This window comes from Salvelinus fontinalis, chromosome 21 (genome assembly GCF_029448725.1).
Source record: "Salvelinus fontinalis isolate EN_2023a chromosome 21, ASM2944872v1, whole genome shotgun sequence".
Lineage (NCBI taxonomy): Eukaryota > Metazoa > Chordata > Actinopteri > Salmoniformes > Salmonidae > Salvelinus > Salvelinus fontinalis.
Genome location: NC_074685.1, coordinates 16,308,891 through 16,324,480, shown reverse-complemented (window position 1 = coordinate 16,324,480; position 15,590 = coordinate 16,308,891). Strand labels below are relative to the sequence as shown.

The 15,590-nt window shown below is 40.2% G+C and overlaps 1 long non-coding RNA gene across 1 annotated transcript; it reads left to right on the top strand.

The window, feature by feature from the left end:
* Positions 1–6,953: 6,953 nt before the first annotated feature.
* LOC129818329 (uncharacterized) lies at positions 6,954–13,323 on the top strand. The gene is made up of 4 exons (XR_008753932.1): positions 6,954–10,854; positions 11,128–11,246; positions 11,386–11,959; positions 12,078–13,323. It is a non-coding gene; the product is annotated as an uncharacterized LOC129818329 (long non-coding RNA).
* Positions 13,324–15,590: the final 2,267 nt, after the last annotated feature.

The following is a 15,590-nucleotide window of genomic DNA, read 5'->3' as shown; positions in this document are numbered from 1 at the left end:
ACTCTGTGGTATTCAGAACAAATTATGGGTAGGAACTGGGTGTGACTCAGAGCAAGACAAAGAAATGCATATCAGCCTAAGTTTCAGCTATTTCAGGATTTTTCTCTCTGCTTTCAAGGAATTGTATTGACAATTCTCTGCAAAACATAACGAATGCCCACTGTCTTTGGTAATAACACAACACTGTGTGTGGTAAAAATATCCTTCTGTGCCCCAACGAATGGTGATATTAATTAGTGAATTGTGTAAGTGGAGGGGACACACGGGAAAGAACACCTTCCTATGAAACACAATCTCAACTGACTCAACCAGCCTTTTTCAGGATTTCAAGATCATTGTCTTAGTGTTTTAATTGTTGCCAAATTGACACACACACACACACACACCCATAGACTGAACTGTCATTACAGTGAGCACACACAGGAAGAGGCACATTCACACTTCACTGGCTTCAGTTAGCATGAAGAGACCTCTACAGGAGCCCATGATCTCAGTCATCATGTATTACACAGTAATCTACTGGAGCATGAACACTATACACACAAAATAGGAAAGTTGAGTTATTAAATTGTTCTATATTGTTCACTTACTTACAATAAATACCAATACAGACCTAATTTTGTACACCCAGCCAGCTCTCTCTTAGCAATTGAGCCACAGGACGAGGTTAACAGATAGTGACCTGCCTTCTAAATTTTATGAACACACTGTACTTGATGGGTGTCCCTTTTTGTTTCCCTTGAAGGTCTACTTACTGTAGATCTGTTAAATTGCTAAAACATATTTTTCTGTGTGGCCATTCTTTGGCTGGTTGGTCTGGTATCTTGAAGCTTAAGCATGAGCATGCCTTACCGATGGCCATTGCTTGGTAGGATCAGCTATTTGTCCCACACTTGTTTCCAGTTAGTCATAAAGTAGAGATACATTTCCCTTAAATTTCACACTTGTCAGTCTAACTAAACTGGGGTTTCATATAAGAGGAGATCACATACTCTGATAAGGTTCTGAGGAAATCAGCCATTTCCCTGTATAGTGTGCTCTGCTCTCTACATTGTGAACTCACATACTTCTGCATTAGCTGACAGGGGAGAATGAAGTAAAGAAATCAGTCATTTTACAGTAATTCAGTTTTTTTCAAATGTTGTTATTGTAGCCGGTCCACACGTTGATTGTCGATTGGTGGAAGAAATAACCCTGAAAGCACTGATTTTAATAATGTCATTTAGGGTTAAAATGTTTTTTTAATGTTGAACCCTAAAAATCAAATGTTTTTAGGGTATCCAAAAATTGGGAACCCTAACCAGCAAGTATAAGATTAGAAAAGAGGACCGTTGCTGAGGTACTCACTCAAGCAGGAAACGAATTTCTGCCTAATTCACAACATTTTGTTTTTTCTCAACATTGTAAAATTCCCCACCCAAATACTGTTCTTATTAACCTGGAAATCAGTGACATGTTTTTGCATGACATCAGCTCACATGTGGGTGATTAGAAGATCCAGTAGCAAGATAAGTGGATTGTTGGATCTGTGTACGGTTCGTTTAATCAATATCCTAACTTATCTAAGACTGATAATCATTTCGACTGCATGAATTCATTTATTTTTTCTTATCTCATCCACAAGCTAGAATTAAAGAACAGAGACAGTGTGGGCGTAGAGAGGAGGGGCTGCAAAAGGATTCGTGTGCTAGCTGTTTTCAAAGTAAAATCTGTGTGACTATCTAACATTACCTGAGATTGTGTAGTTTCAATGGATGACGTTTTGTGTCAACTGGAGGGGTGCCCATGTGAATCAGAAGTGTCCGGTGCGACAGAGGCAGGTTGAAGTGGCCAGAGTCAGAGTAGTTCAGAAGGTGTCGTATGCTGAGGCAGTGATGAAAGTAGAAGAGGATGGGTCAAGGTGAGTGATCATGAGAGTATTCCAGTGAATAGCTACCTGCCAGGCCGGCAGGTAGCCTAGTGGTTAGAGCTTTGGACTTGTAACCTAAAGGTTGCAAGAACAAATCCCCGAGCTGACAAGGTAAAAATCTGTCGTTCTGCCCCTGAACAAGGCAGTTAACCCACTGTTCCTAGGCCGTCATTGAAAATAAGAATTTGTTCTTAACTGACTTGCCAAGTTAAATACAGGTAAAATAATATAAATATGTACCAGCACAGAGGCAGGGTTGGGGAGTAACAGATTACTAAACTGTAATCTGTTACCAGCAAAAATATTGTAATCAGACACTTTTGAAAAACTACTTATCGGATTACTTTTAAATTCAGAAAGGATGTTTGCGTAAAAAAAATATTTGACACTTCTCTGTTTTCTAAATAACATTAAAATCATAATTTAAAAAAGAAGCAAGTTTAAGTTTTATCCATCTGAGCGAGTCTGGCCAAAAGTCAGAGACCACTATGATGACACAATGTGTTTGATCAATCGTGGAAAAAGAGCAAGAATAAGCTTTTGTAGGGTACAGTTCAAGCAATGTCTTCCAATGGTGCGACTGCTGTCGGCATCCAAAGATTATCCAACTTGAATAAACGCTTGGAGGTAAGGATGACAGCAGTGGTGTAGTCTACAGCGATATGGATATCACTTATTATTGATATCTACATAGTGCATTGATGTGAATCACACTGCTGCTCTCTCATTTAGCTATTTGCACCTCACAGATTGTGGTTGTTGTGGATGGCAGCAATTGAGCCACAGGACGAGGTTAACAGATAGTGACCTGCCTTCTAAATTCTATGAACACACTGTACTTGATGGGTGTCCCTTTTTGTTTCCCTTGAAGGTCTACTTACTGTAGATCTGTTAAATTGCTAAAACATATTTTTCTGTGTGGCCATTCTTTGGCTGGTTGGTCTGGTATCTTGAAGCTTAAGCATGAGCATGCCTTACCGATGGCCATTGCTTGGTAGGATCAGCTATTTGTCCCACACTTGTTTCCAGTTAGTCATAAAGTAGAGATACATTTCCCTTAAATTTCACACTTGTCAGTCTAACTAAACTGGGGTTTCATATAAGAGGAGATCACATACTCTGATAAGGTTCTGAGGAAATCAGCCATTTCCCTGTATAGTGTGCTCTGCTCTCTACATTGTGAACTCACATACTTCTGCGTTAGCTGACAGGGGAGAATGAAGTAAAGAAATCAGTCCTTTTACAGTAATTCAGTTTTTTTCAAATGTTGTTATTGTAGCTGGTCCACACGTTGATTGTCGATTGGTAGAAGAAATAACCCTGAAAGCACTGATTTTAATAATGTCATTTAGGGTTAAAATGTTTTTTTAAATGTTGAACCCTAAAAATCAAATGTTTTTAGGGTATCCAAAAATTGGGAACCCTAACCAGCAAGTATAAGATTAGAGAAGAGGACCGTTGCTGAGGTACTCACTCAAGCAGGAAACAAATTTCTGCTAAATTCGCAACATTTCGTTTTTTCTCAACATTGTAAAAGTCCCCACCCAAATACTGTTCTTATTAACCTGGAAATCAGTGACATGTTTTTGCATGACATCAGCTCACATGTGGGTGATTAGAAGATCCAGTAGCAAGATAAGTGGATTGTTGGATCTGTGTACGGTTCGTTTAATCAATATCCTAACTTATCTAAGACTGATAATCATTTCGACTGCATGAATTCATTTATTTTTTCTTATCTCATCCACAAGCTAGAATTAAAGAACAGAGACAGTGTGGGCGTAGAGAGGAGGGGCTGCAAAAGGATTCGTGTGCTAGCTGTTTTCAAAGTAAAATCTGTGTGACTATCTAACATTACCTGAGATTGTGTAGTTTCAATGGATGACGTTTTGTGTCAACTGGAGGGGTGCCCATGTGAATCAGAAGTGTCCGGTGCGACAGAGGCAGGTTGAAGTGGCCAGAGTCAGAGTAGTTCAGAAGGTGTCGTATGCTGAGGCGGTGATGAAAGTAGAAGAGGATGGGTCAAGGTGAGTGATCATGAGAGTATTCCAGTGAATAGCTACCTGCCAGGCCGGCAGGTTGCAAGAACAAATCCCCGAGCTGACAAGGTAAAAATCTGCCGTTCTGCCCCTGAACAAGGCAGTTAACCCACTGTTCCTAGGCCGTCATTGAAAATAAGAATTTGTTCTTAACTGACTTGCCAAGTTAAATACAGGTAAAATAATATAAATATGTACCAGCACAGAGGCAGGGTTGGGGAGTAACAGATTACTAAATTGTAATCTGTTACCAGCAAAAATATTGTAATCAGACACTTTTGAAAAACTACTTATCGGATTACTTTTAAATTCACAAAGGATGTTTGCGCAATTTTTTTTTTGACACTTCTCTGTTTTCTCAAAAACATTAAAATCATAATTTAAAAAAGAAGCAAATTTAAGTTTTATCCATCTGAGCGAGTCTGGCCAAAAGTCAGAGACCACTATGATGACACAATGTGTTTGATCAATTCGTGGGAAAAGAGCAAGAATAAGCTTTTGTAGGGTACAGTTCAAGCAATGTCTTCCAATGGTGCGACTGCTGTCGGCATCCAAAGATTATCCAACTTGAATAAACGCTTGGAGGTAAGGATGACAGCAGTGGTGTAGTCTACAGCGAAATGGATATCACTTACAATTGATATCTACATAGCGCATTGATGTGAATTACACTGCTGCTCTCTCATTTAGCTATTTTCACCTCACAGATTGTGGTTGTTGTGGATGGCTGTTCACAAATCTAAATGTGCATTTAAACCCATTAATGGTTGAATTCAAGAAGTTTAAGATGCCTATCAATCAGTGTTTTTGGACACATGCTCAAACTTGCACACTTTTGATAGACTTAAAGGGGCAATCTGTAGTTGCTACATCCATTTTTAGACATATAAATGATATATGTATATTTATATATATACAGTTGAAGTCAGAAGTTTACATACACTTAGGTAGGAGTCATTAAAACTCGTTTTTCAACCACTCCACAAATTTCTTGTTAACAACCTATAGTTTTGGCAAGTCGGTTAGGACTTTGTGCATGAGACAATGTGCATGAGACTTTGTGCATGCCCACAAATTTTCTATAGGATTGAGGTCAGGGTTTTGTGATGGCCACTCCAATACCTTGACTATGTTGTCCTTAAACCATTTTGCCAAAACTTTGGAAGTAAACTTGGGGTCATTGTCCATTTGGAAGACCCATTTGCAACCAAGCTTTAACTTCCTGACTGATGTCTTGAGATGTTGCTTCAATATATCCACATAATTTTCACTCCTCGTGATGCCATCTATTATGTGAAGTACACCAGTCCCTCCTGCAGCAAAGCACCCCCACAATATGATGCTGCCACCCCCGTGCTTCACGGTTGGGATGGTGTTCTTCGGTTTGCAAGCCACCCCCTTTTTCCTCCAAACATAGCGATGGTCATTATTGGCCAAACAGTTCTATTTTTGTTTAATCAGATCAGAGGACATTTCTCCAAAAGTACAATCTTTGTCCCCATGTGCAGTTGCAAACCGTAGTCTGGCTTTTTTATGCCGGTTTTGGAGCAGTGGCTTCTTCCTTGCTGAGCAGCCTTTCAGGTTATGTCGATATAGGACTCGTTTTACTGTGGATATTGATCATTTTGTACCTGTTTCCTCCAGCATCTTCACAAGGTCCTTTGCTGTTGTTCTGGGAATGAGTTGCACTTTTCGCACCAAAGTACGTTAATCTCTAGGAGACAGAACGCGTCTCCTTCCTGAGCTGTATGACGGCTGCGTGGTCCTATGGTGTTAATATTTACGTACTATTGTTTGTACAGATGAACGTGGTACGTTCAGGCATTTGGAAATTGCTCCCAAGGATGAACCAGACTTATTATTTATTTTCTGAGGTCTTGGCTGATTTCTTTTGATTTTCCCATGATGTCAAGCAAAGAGGCACTGAATTTGAAGGTAGGCCTTGAAATACATCCACAGGTACACATCCAATTGACTCAAATTATCTCAATTAGCCTATCAGAATCTTCTAAAGCCATGTCATAATTTTCTGGATTTTTCCAAGCTGTTTAAAGGCACAGTCAACTTAGTGTATGTAAACTTCTGACCCACTAGAATTGTGATACAGTGAATTATAAGTGAAATAATCTGTCTGTAAACAATTGTTGGAAAAATTACTTGTGTCATGCACAAAGTAGATGTCCTAACAGATTTGCCAAAACTATAGTTTGTTAACAAGAAATTTGTGGAGTGGTTGAAAAACAAGTTTTAATGACTCCAACCTAAGTGTATGTAAACTTCCGACTTCAACTGTATATATATATATATACAGTGGGGAGAAGGAGTATTTGATACACTGCCGATTTTGCAGGTTTTCCTACTTACAAAGCATGTAGAGGTCTGTAATTTTTATCATAGGTCCACTTCAACTATGAGAGACGGAATCTTAAACAAAAATCCAGAAAATCACATTGTATGATTTTTAAGTAATTCATTTGCATTTTATTGCATGACATAAGTATTTGATACATCAGAAAAGCATAACTTAATATTTGGTACAGAAACCTTTGTTTGCAATTACAGAGATCATACGTTTCCTGTAGTTCTTGACCAGGTTTGCACACACTGCAGCAGGGATTTTGGCCCACTCCCCCATACAGACAAGATAGTAATTACTAACAATTGGATACCAAGAAATTGGGAAGAAAGAGGGTAAAATTAAAAATAAAAACATTTTTAAATTTTTCAAAAACTTTTGCAATTATGTTAGAAGCAATAAAGATTAAAGAAGCAATACATTATTAAAGAAGCAATAAAACTTGCCTTCTTTAGAGTAGTTGAGTATCTGGAGCATCAGCATTTGTGGGTTTGATTACTCGATGCTCAATACGGCCAGAAACAAAGAACTTTCTTCTGAAACTCGTCAGTCTAGTCTTGTTCTGAGAAATTAAGGCTATTCCATGCGAGAAATTGCCAAGAAACTGAAGATCTTGTACAACGCTGTGTACTACTCCCTTCACAGAACAGCGCAAACTGGCTCAAACCAGTATAGAAAGAGGAGTGGGAGGCCCCGGTGCACAACTGAGCAAGAGGACAAGTACATTAGTGTCTAGTTCTAGTTTGAGAAACAGACGCCTCAAGTCCTCAACTGGCTGCTTCATGAAATAGTACCCGCAAAACACCAGTCTCAACGCCAACAGTGAAGAGGCGACTCCGGGATGCTGGCCTTGTAGGTAGAGTTGCACAGAAAAAGCCATGTCTCAGACTGGCCAATAAAAATAAAAGATTAAGATGGGCAAAAGAACACAGACACTAGACATAGCAACAAAAAATTTGCTTTTCTTTCAAAAACAAGGACATTTCTACGTGACCCCAAACTTTTGAACGGTAGTGTATATATACAGTACCAGTCAAAAGTATGGACAAACCTACTCATTCAAGGGTTGTTCTTTATTTTGACTATTTTCTACATTGTAGAATAATAGTGAATAAATCAGAACTATGAAATAACACATAGAATCATGTAGTAACCAAAGAATTGTTAAACAAATCAAAATATATTTTATATTTGAGATTCTTCAAAGTAGCCACCCTTTGCCTTGATGACAGCTCTGCACACCCTTGGCATTCTCTCAACCAGCTGGAAGGCATTTCAATTAACAGGTGTGCCTTGTTAAAAGTTAATTTGTGGAATTTCTTTCCTTCTTAATGTGTTTGAGACAATCAGTTGTGTTGGGACAAGATAGGGGTGGTATACAGAAGATAGCCCTATTTGGTAAAAGACCAAGTCCATGTTTTGACAAGAACAGCTCAAATCAGCAAAGAGAAACGACAGTCCATCATTATTTTAAGATATGAAGGTCAGTCAAGCTGGAAAATTTCAAGAACTTTGAAAGTTGTGTCATGGGAATTTTAATGTTTGTGCTTTTCTTAAACACATGAGAACACCATTCAGCTTGTTCGTCAAATCAGGCCCTGGAAGCAGATGGTCATTTAAACTGGTTCCCTTGTACTTTGCAAAGCAATTAACTACTTATCTGCTTATCTGGCTTTTTAGGATGATAGACGCCATGATGAGCTGTAAACCAATTCCTCGCCTCCATTTCCATCATCTTCAACTTCTTCCGCGTCACCATTTTCAATGACCTCATCCATGGACTTGACACGTTCCTTAAACCTTTCATCCTTTAACAATGGCGTGTTGTTTGTTGTCGGGTAGATTGGGTCTCTCCTTAAATGGCAAGGGTATTTCATAGTGGCCATGACTATTTTTCCCTATACCATCATTCATCTTCTTCAGGAAGAGGATGTCATCCTGAGGCACTGTCTTGCCATCTTCACTGGAGTCCTTGAAATCGTTCTCCAGAATGTGAATAGCATCTGCAGGGGTTACTGAGGGGATCTCTTTGACAATTACCCAATTACCCAACTCACATTTCTGAGCTTCAAGATCCTTCCTTTGCTGCTCTTTTAAGTGTTGTATGCTTTCCTTTTGTTTCTTTTCCTCCAGCAACACTTCATACTCAACTTCCTTTGCTACCAGCTTCACTGCTGCATCTGCACGTTTGGCTGCCATACTTGAGGCTATGGAGCTATGGCTGGATTGAACACTGGACTTGTGACCTATTTGTGAGACAGTAGATCCATAAATGGAGCAAGCGCAGTCACAATCAAGTAACTCACGGAGACAACGTTTTTCCTGTTTGGCATCAAACTCTTCACCAATGCCTGATATCCTTTCATAGGCAATTTTGATAATATCTGCTGTAACTGCCTCACATGCGTCGACACAACGCCTTAACTCAGTTGACGGTGTGATGTGATCTCGAATTTCAAGATAGTTGCTCATGACATCATCCTTTCCTCTCTCCAATGTGTCGATCAGAAATGCCAGTTGTCTCTCTGTTACGTCTGACTTTAGCTGCTCTCTTGCTTTGCGGGCTTGGATCTTCCATTGGTCATACATGGAGATAAGTATTTTTTCCTTTTTCTGTTCCTTGAATTTCGTGTTAAAAAGTTGAAGAAGAGGTGACTGACTCTGCCATTTTAAATTTGATTTACAGTGAATTTGGGAGAAAGGCACAGTAGCACAAATGACATTTCAAACAGCCAAATATCAATATAACGGTGTATCAACAGATTCATTCACTCTACTATATATGGGTATCCAATCATTGCAAACATGCTTGAATCAACCGTAAATCAATCGGGCAACAATATACAGCAGTCCTTAGTACTCTTGAGATGCAATTCATTTTGAGAATGGGAAAATACGTTTAGTTATGTCCATAGATAGTTGTTGATGTGGACAGCCTTTACTGCCTTCTTAAATCATAGAAGTGAGCATTAATAATCACTGACAAATTATAACTCCTTCCATGACAGTCTTAAATGATCAGTTTATAAATAATACTCACTACTTTCACTGCATACGATTGTCTATAGTTATGACCATCACACAAAATACATTTTCCCGCTGCCCGTGGAGATGCCAGATTGACAGTTAGTGTTGGGGACTCAAGGGGAGATGCAGAACTGCCCGATAAAAGGTCCAAAGTCAGTAACATCAGACAAGGTGGCAGTGTGACATCGTGAAGACCCGTCCTCGTGTACACCATTCAGAGATGCAGCAGGGCGGCAGGATTGATGAGGGTCCAGCTCTTACTACAGCATCCCCAGCTGAATGATGGTCATCTCTCAAACTGATGGGTCATGAAAGTTTAATGCGGTATCATTTCCATAAACAAACCGTAAGAGCTGATGGAGAAACAAATCAAAAATGCTCTTACAATATGAACAATACAGTCCACAAACAATACACTTTTCCACAACTTTACATTAGCGTGCTTCATACATCAAATGCATCAATATGCATGAAAATGTATACCCAAATAGTTGTTTAAATGCTAACAGCTTGCTAATGTGGCCAAGATTAACTAATATTAGCCTGTTAACGCTTGAACAACGTTAACAAAAGGATTTTCTTTTTTCTCTCGCGCCTGTTTCCCATATACTCTTTGTGTGTACAACAGAGAAGGCAAAAAACCTGCTGTTAAAACAAAAGTCACACTGAACTGTCAAATATACAGTGAGGATTGTACAAAGAAACTAAAAGTCCAAACATAGAGCAGACATTGTGATCTGACACTTGGTTTTAGGGGTTAATTTACAACCCTCTCTTCGCCATCAGGTGAGTATGAATTAATGATCTACAATTATCTATATGGTGTAGGTAGCTAGCTATAGCTGGTCCTTCCCTCCACCGAATAATGACAGAGATGAAAGGAATTAAGATGGAAAGTTGAATTGTTCAACAATTAAATTATAATTCTCAATGGTAATTAGTGAGTATAGGTGAGTGTATCTGTACAGAAATAGGTGGGCATACTGAGTATGCCTGCATATGGCCACCACTACACATGCAGGTGAGATTGAAGCTTGCTCTGTTGACGGTGACACTACACATATAGGCAGGCACAACACTTGCCTTGCATGGTATGGTTTCGTATATCCTAAGGCACTCAAACTCAACTCTGGACCTCAAAGCCAGTGTCACTGCCTTTTTTCATTGTTTTCCTCTAATCAGGGACTGATTTATACCTGGCACACCAGATGGGTACAATTATTTATCAGGTAGAACAAAAAAACTGCAGGCTCTGGACCTTGTAAGGTAATAGTTGAATACCCTTGTACTAGAGTTTAATTACATATTCCCTCTGTTTTTCTAGAGGGACAGGGACAGTGTGCAATGTGCGATAAACTAAATTTACTTTGTATTTGACTCCGTGTGTAGAATCATTCTCCATAGAGACAGATGCTGGATGCAGAATTAGACTCCTTTACAATCCCTCACATCCTACACATGTTCAGCAGAGAAGAACATCCATAGACATGGAGCTGCTGCAGCAGCTAGACCACTTCCTACAGGTAACACGCAAACACAGGAATGGATGAGCACACACATGGTAATCATTTCCACATGGAAAGGTTTAAAGTCTGCACCGAGAATCTTATGAAATGTATTTCTGTTTATTTGTGTGTATTTGTGAAGTAAGGATTTTTGTGTATGCGTGAGGTAAGGGGGCAGAGTGAGTGTTTCCTGATGTGCTCTGTTAGAGGTTATGTATCTGAAGGCTCTAACCTGTATGTGTGTGTAGGAACTGAGGAGGCAGACTGTTGTACCCTCTGTCCTCTCTGAAGGGGTTAGTGTGTGAAGGCTCTAGCCTGCTGCTTCTGATGCTGCTCCCTTTGAGGAAGAACTTCCCGAAGAACATGGCCTTCCTTTCACCAGGACACACACATCTCAACCTCCACATTATGTGAGTGTGTCTGTGTGTGCTTGCGTGTGTGTCTGCCCTACTCATAATACTCCAATTTTTTTTTTTTTGTGAGAGATGTGTTCTCTGTTTTGTGAAGTTGTTGTGTGTTCTCAGTTGTTTGATTTAATCTCGTTCCCAGACACTTCCACCCAAGTGCGCAAAGTGTCTGGTGCACCAAAGCGTCAAACTAGGGTCAGAGGGAGCTGGGGTGCAGACGGCAGTTTGGGGTAGAGAGGACAGTGGACTCAGTGGAGGACATCCCAGCCACTTGGCAGTGTTGCCACTGCTACTTCCTACATGTTTGGCAAGTGGACATCACTTCTACTCATACGACCAATCAAAATGATATATGCCCTTTTTCTTTTTACATCAGCAGTTGTCACAAAGGGATTTTACAGTAACCCAGCCTACACAAGGGGAACCTGGGACACACAGGGCACCACTGCTCCTGCCATCTCTTTCTCCCTGTGTGATGTCATATCCTGTTCCTGTTTAGGCACCTGGCAAGACAACATGAGGCTTCTGCTGTTCCTGCCCCAAATACATACAAGTACACACAAGTGCACACACTAATAGGAAAGTTCCCCTATTTATATGGTTGTGTGTATGTGTGTTGTGTGTCAGAGGTGAGGGATGAGAAGCCAGTGTTTGAGGAGAGGCGTCTGGTGTGAGATGAGGACATGCAGATGCACTCCAAGTTCCTGGACAGAAAGGTGACATATTAGTCTTCCCCTACAACCTACCATTACCTCCTACTCTCACCTAGCCCCTTACACTTAAACCACTAACCCCTAAGTTTCCAACCTGACCTGATCTGTGTGTGTGTTACAGGAGTTGAATGCAGAGCATGCCTCGTACCTGCTGCAGAACCAGAGCTCTGTGCTATGATGGCCAACTTTTTGCAGTTCCTTTTAATACGAAAACCGAGCGACGTCTTCATGTTCGCCCGTCATGACTTCTCCCCCTTCCCTCCGACTCCCGGGGGGCACCTTTAATACCCCCCCTTGACGACGCACACTTTGGCTAGATCTCAATAGTCTGGTTAGTAGCTTCTTCTCACAGGCATTTTAGTGAAGACAATACTCTTCTGGTTAGCACTTGACACTAGTATGTACAGAGGCCCTTGAGATCATCAAATATGAACGCTTTTATGGAGGTTTGGTATTTTGTGATAGTTTTTAATGTTCTACTGTTTTGTTTGAATGAGCTTTACTGAAACAAATTAGGTAACACTTAATTTTAAGGGGTCCTTATTACAGTGTAATTACATGTGTAATTACAATGTAACACATATTGTAGTTAATTGTAATAACTCATAGTTACACTGTATTAACCACATGTAACAGGTGGTAATTGCAGTCTGTAATTGTAGAGGTGTAAAAACAAATGCTTGTTACAAATGGGCAAGTTTCCACTAAATTCACCAATTTAGTGTTTAATTTCTTCTCAGCTGCATCTGATTCAGTAATAAGTGTAATACGGTTGTAATCTCTTGTGGAAAGATGTACTGGGTGTCCGAGATTACTAAAGTTGGAGGCTCGTTTGGTTGTAATTACCTACTCGTGACTGCACAACTAAAAAATCTCCACTTAATGTTGTTGCTAAATCTTGCCCCTAAAAAGTGTACCATCTGGGTCAAGCTCATCTTTTAATTGTAAGTATTTTCACTTGGTAGTGAGTAATAAATAATTATATAGACATTTTACACTTCACTTTAAATAGCTAAATTCTCTGTAAGAACTAACTGCAACCTATTACAGATATGTACTCTGACGTATTTGTCACGCCCTGACCTGAGAGATCCTTTTTATGTCTCTATTTTGGTTTGGTCAGGGCGTGAGTTGGGGTGGGTATTCTATGTTCTATGTTTTCTATTTCTTTGTGTTTGGCCGGGTGTGGTTCTCAATCAGAGGCAGCTGTCTATCGTTGTCTCTGATTGAGAACAATACTTTGGTAGTCTTTGTGGGAAGTTGACTTTGTTTAGGGCACATAGCCTTTGAGCTTCACGGTTTGTTTTTGTAGTGTTTATTGTTTTGTTCGGCGTCTTTTTACCAAATAAAGAGAAAATGTACACTCACCACGCTGCACCTTGCAGAGTTTTTATTTTCTCACTTGGATGGAGCTTTCAGAAGCTGACGATTAGATTGTCAGAATGGGTTGAGTTTACAATAACGGACCAGATATAGGACAACCTCAGTCATTGGGGTCTACCATATGGGTGTCATCCCAGATTTTTTAAAAACTACTTATACTAAATGTGTGTGTTACCCATTATGACAGCCTGAACCTCCTTGCCATCCAAGTGAGAGTATAAACCCACAAGTAGTATAAAGTATAAAGGGAGTATAACCCCCTCATCACTGTCAAATGCTCCCTAAAACACTTTAGGGAATCCAGAAAATCACATTGTAGGATTTTGAATGAATTTATTTGTAAATTATGGTGGAAAATAAGTATTTGGTCAATAACAAAAGTTTATCTCAATACTTTGTTATATACCCTTTGTTGGCAATGACAGAGGTCAAACGTTTTCTGTAAGTCTTCACAAGGTTTTCACACATTGTTGCTGGTATTTTGGGCCATTCCTCCATGCAGATCTCCTCTAGAGCAGTGATGTTTTGGGGCTGTTGCTGGGCAACACGGACTTTCAACTCCCTCCAAAGATTTTCTATGGGGTTGAGATCTGGAGACAGGCTAGGCCACTCCAGGACCTTGAAATGCTTTTTACGAAGCCACTCCTTCGTTGCCCGGGCGGTGTGTTTGGGATCATTGTCATGCTGAAAGACCCAGCCACGTTTCATCTTCAATGCCCTTGCTGATGGAAGGAGGTTTTCACTCAAAATTCACGATACATGGCCCCATTCATTCTTTCCTTTACACGGATCAGTCGTCCTGGTCCCTTTGCAGAAAATCAGCCCCAAAGCATGATGTTTCCACCCCCATGCTTCACAGTAGGTATGGTGTTCTTTGGATGCAACTCAGCATTCTTTGTCCTCCAAACACGACGAGTTGAGTTTTTACCAAAAAGTTAGATTTTGGTTTCATCTGACCATATGATATTCTCCCAATCTTCTTCTGGATGATCCAAATGCTCTCTAGCAAACTTCAGACGGGCCTGGACATGTACTGGCTTAAGCAGGGGGACACGTCTGGCACTGCAGGATTTGAGTCCCTGGCGGCGTAGTGTGTTACTGATGGTAGGCTTTGTTACTTTGGTCCCAGCTCTCTGCAGGTCATTCACTAGGTCCCCCCGTGTGGTTCTGGGATTTTTGCTCACCGTTCTTGTGATAATTTTGACCCCACGGGGTGAGATCTTGCGTGGAGCCCCAGATCGAGGGAGATTATCAGTGGTCTTGTATGTCTTCCATTTCCTAATAATTGCTCCCACAGTTGATTTCTTCAAACCAAGCTGTTTACCTATTGCAGATTCAGTCTTCCCAGCCTGGTGCAGGTCTACAATTTTGTTTCTGGTGTCCTTTGACAGCTCTTTGGTCTTGGCCATAGTGGAGTTTGGAGTGTGACTGTTTGAGGTTGTGGACAGGTGTCTTTTATACTGATAACAAGTTCAAACAGGTGCCATTAATACAGGTAACGAGTGGAGGACAGAGGAGCCTCTTAAAGAAGAAGTTACAGGTCTGTGAGAGCCAGAAATCTTGCTTGTTTGTAGGTGACCAAATACTTATTTTCCACCATAATTTGCAAATAAATTCATTAAAAATCCTACAATGTGATTTTCTGGAATTTTTTTTCTCATTTTGTCTTTCATAGTTGAAGTGTACCTATGATGAAAATTACAGGCCTCTCTCATCTTTTTAAGTGGGAGAACTTGCACAATTGGTGGCTGACTAAATACTTTTTTTGCCCCACTGTAACTGATGGACGCAGTAATATTTCAGTAGTGAAATGAGATTTATTGGATTAAGAGAAAATGTGCAATATGCATCAAAACAAAATTAGACAGGTGCATAAATTTGGGCACTCCAATAGAAAAATCACATCAATATTTAGTAGTCTCCTTTTGCTAAAATAACAGCCTCTAGACGCTTCCCATAGCCTCTAATGAGTGTCTGGATTCTGGATGAAGGTATTTTGGACTATTCCTCCTTTTAAAACATCTCCAGTTCAGTTAGGTTTGATGGTTGCAGAGCATGGACAGCCCGCTTCAAATCATCCCACAGATTCTCAATGATATTCAGGTCTGGGGACTGGGATGGCCATTCCAGAACATTGTACTTGTTCCTCTGCATAAATGCCCGGGTAGATTTTGAGCAGTGTTTTGGGTCGTTGTCTTGTTGAAATATCCAGCGCCGGCGTAACTTCAACTTTGTGACTGATTCTTCAACA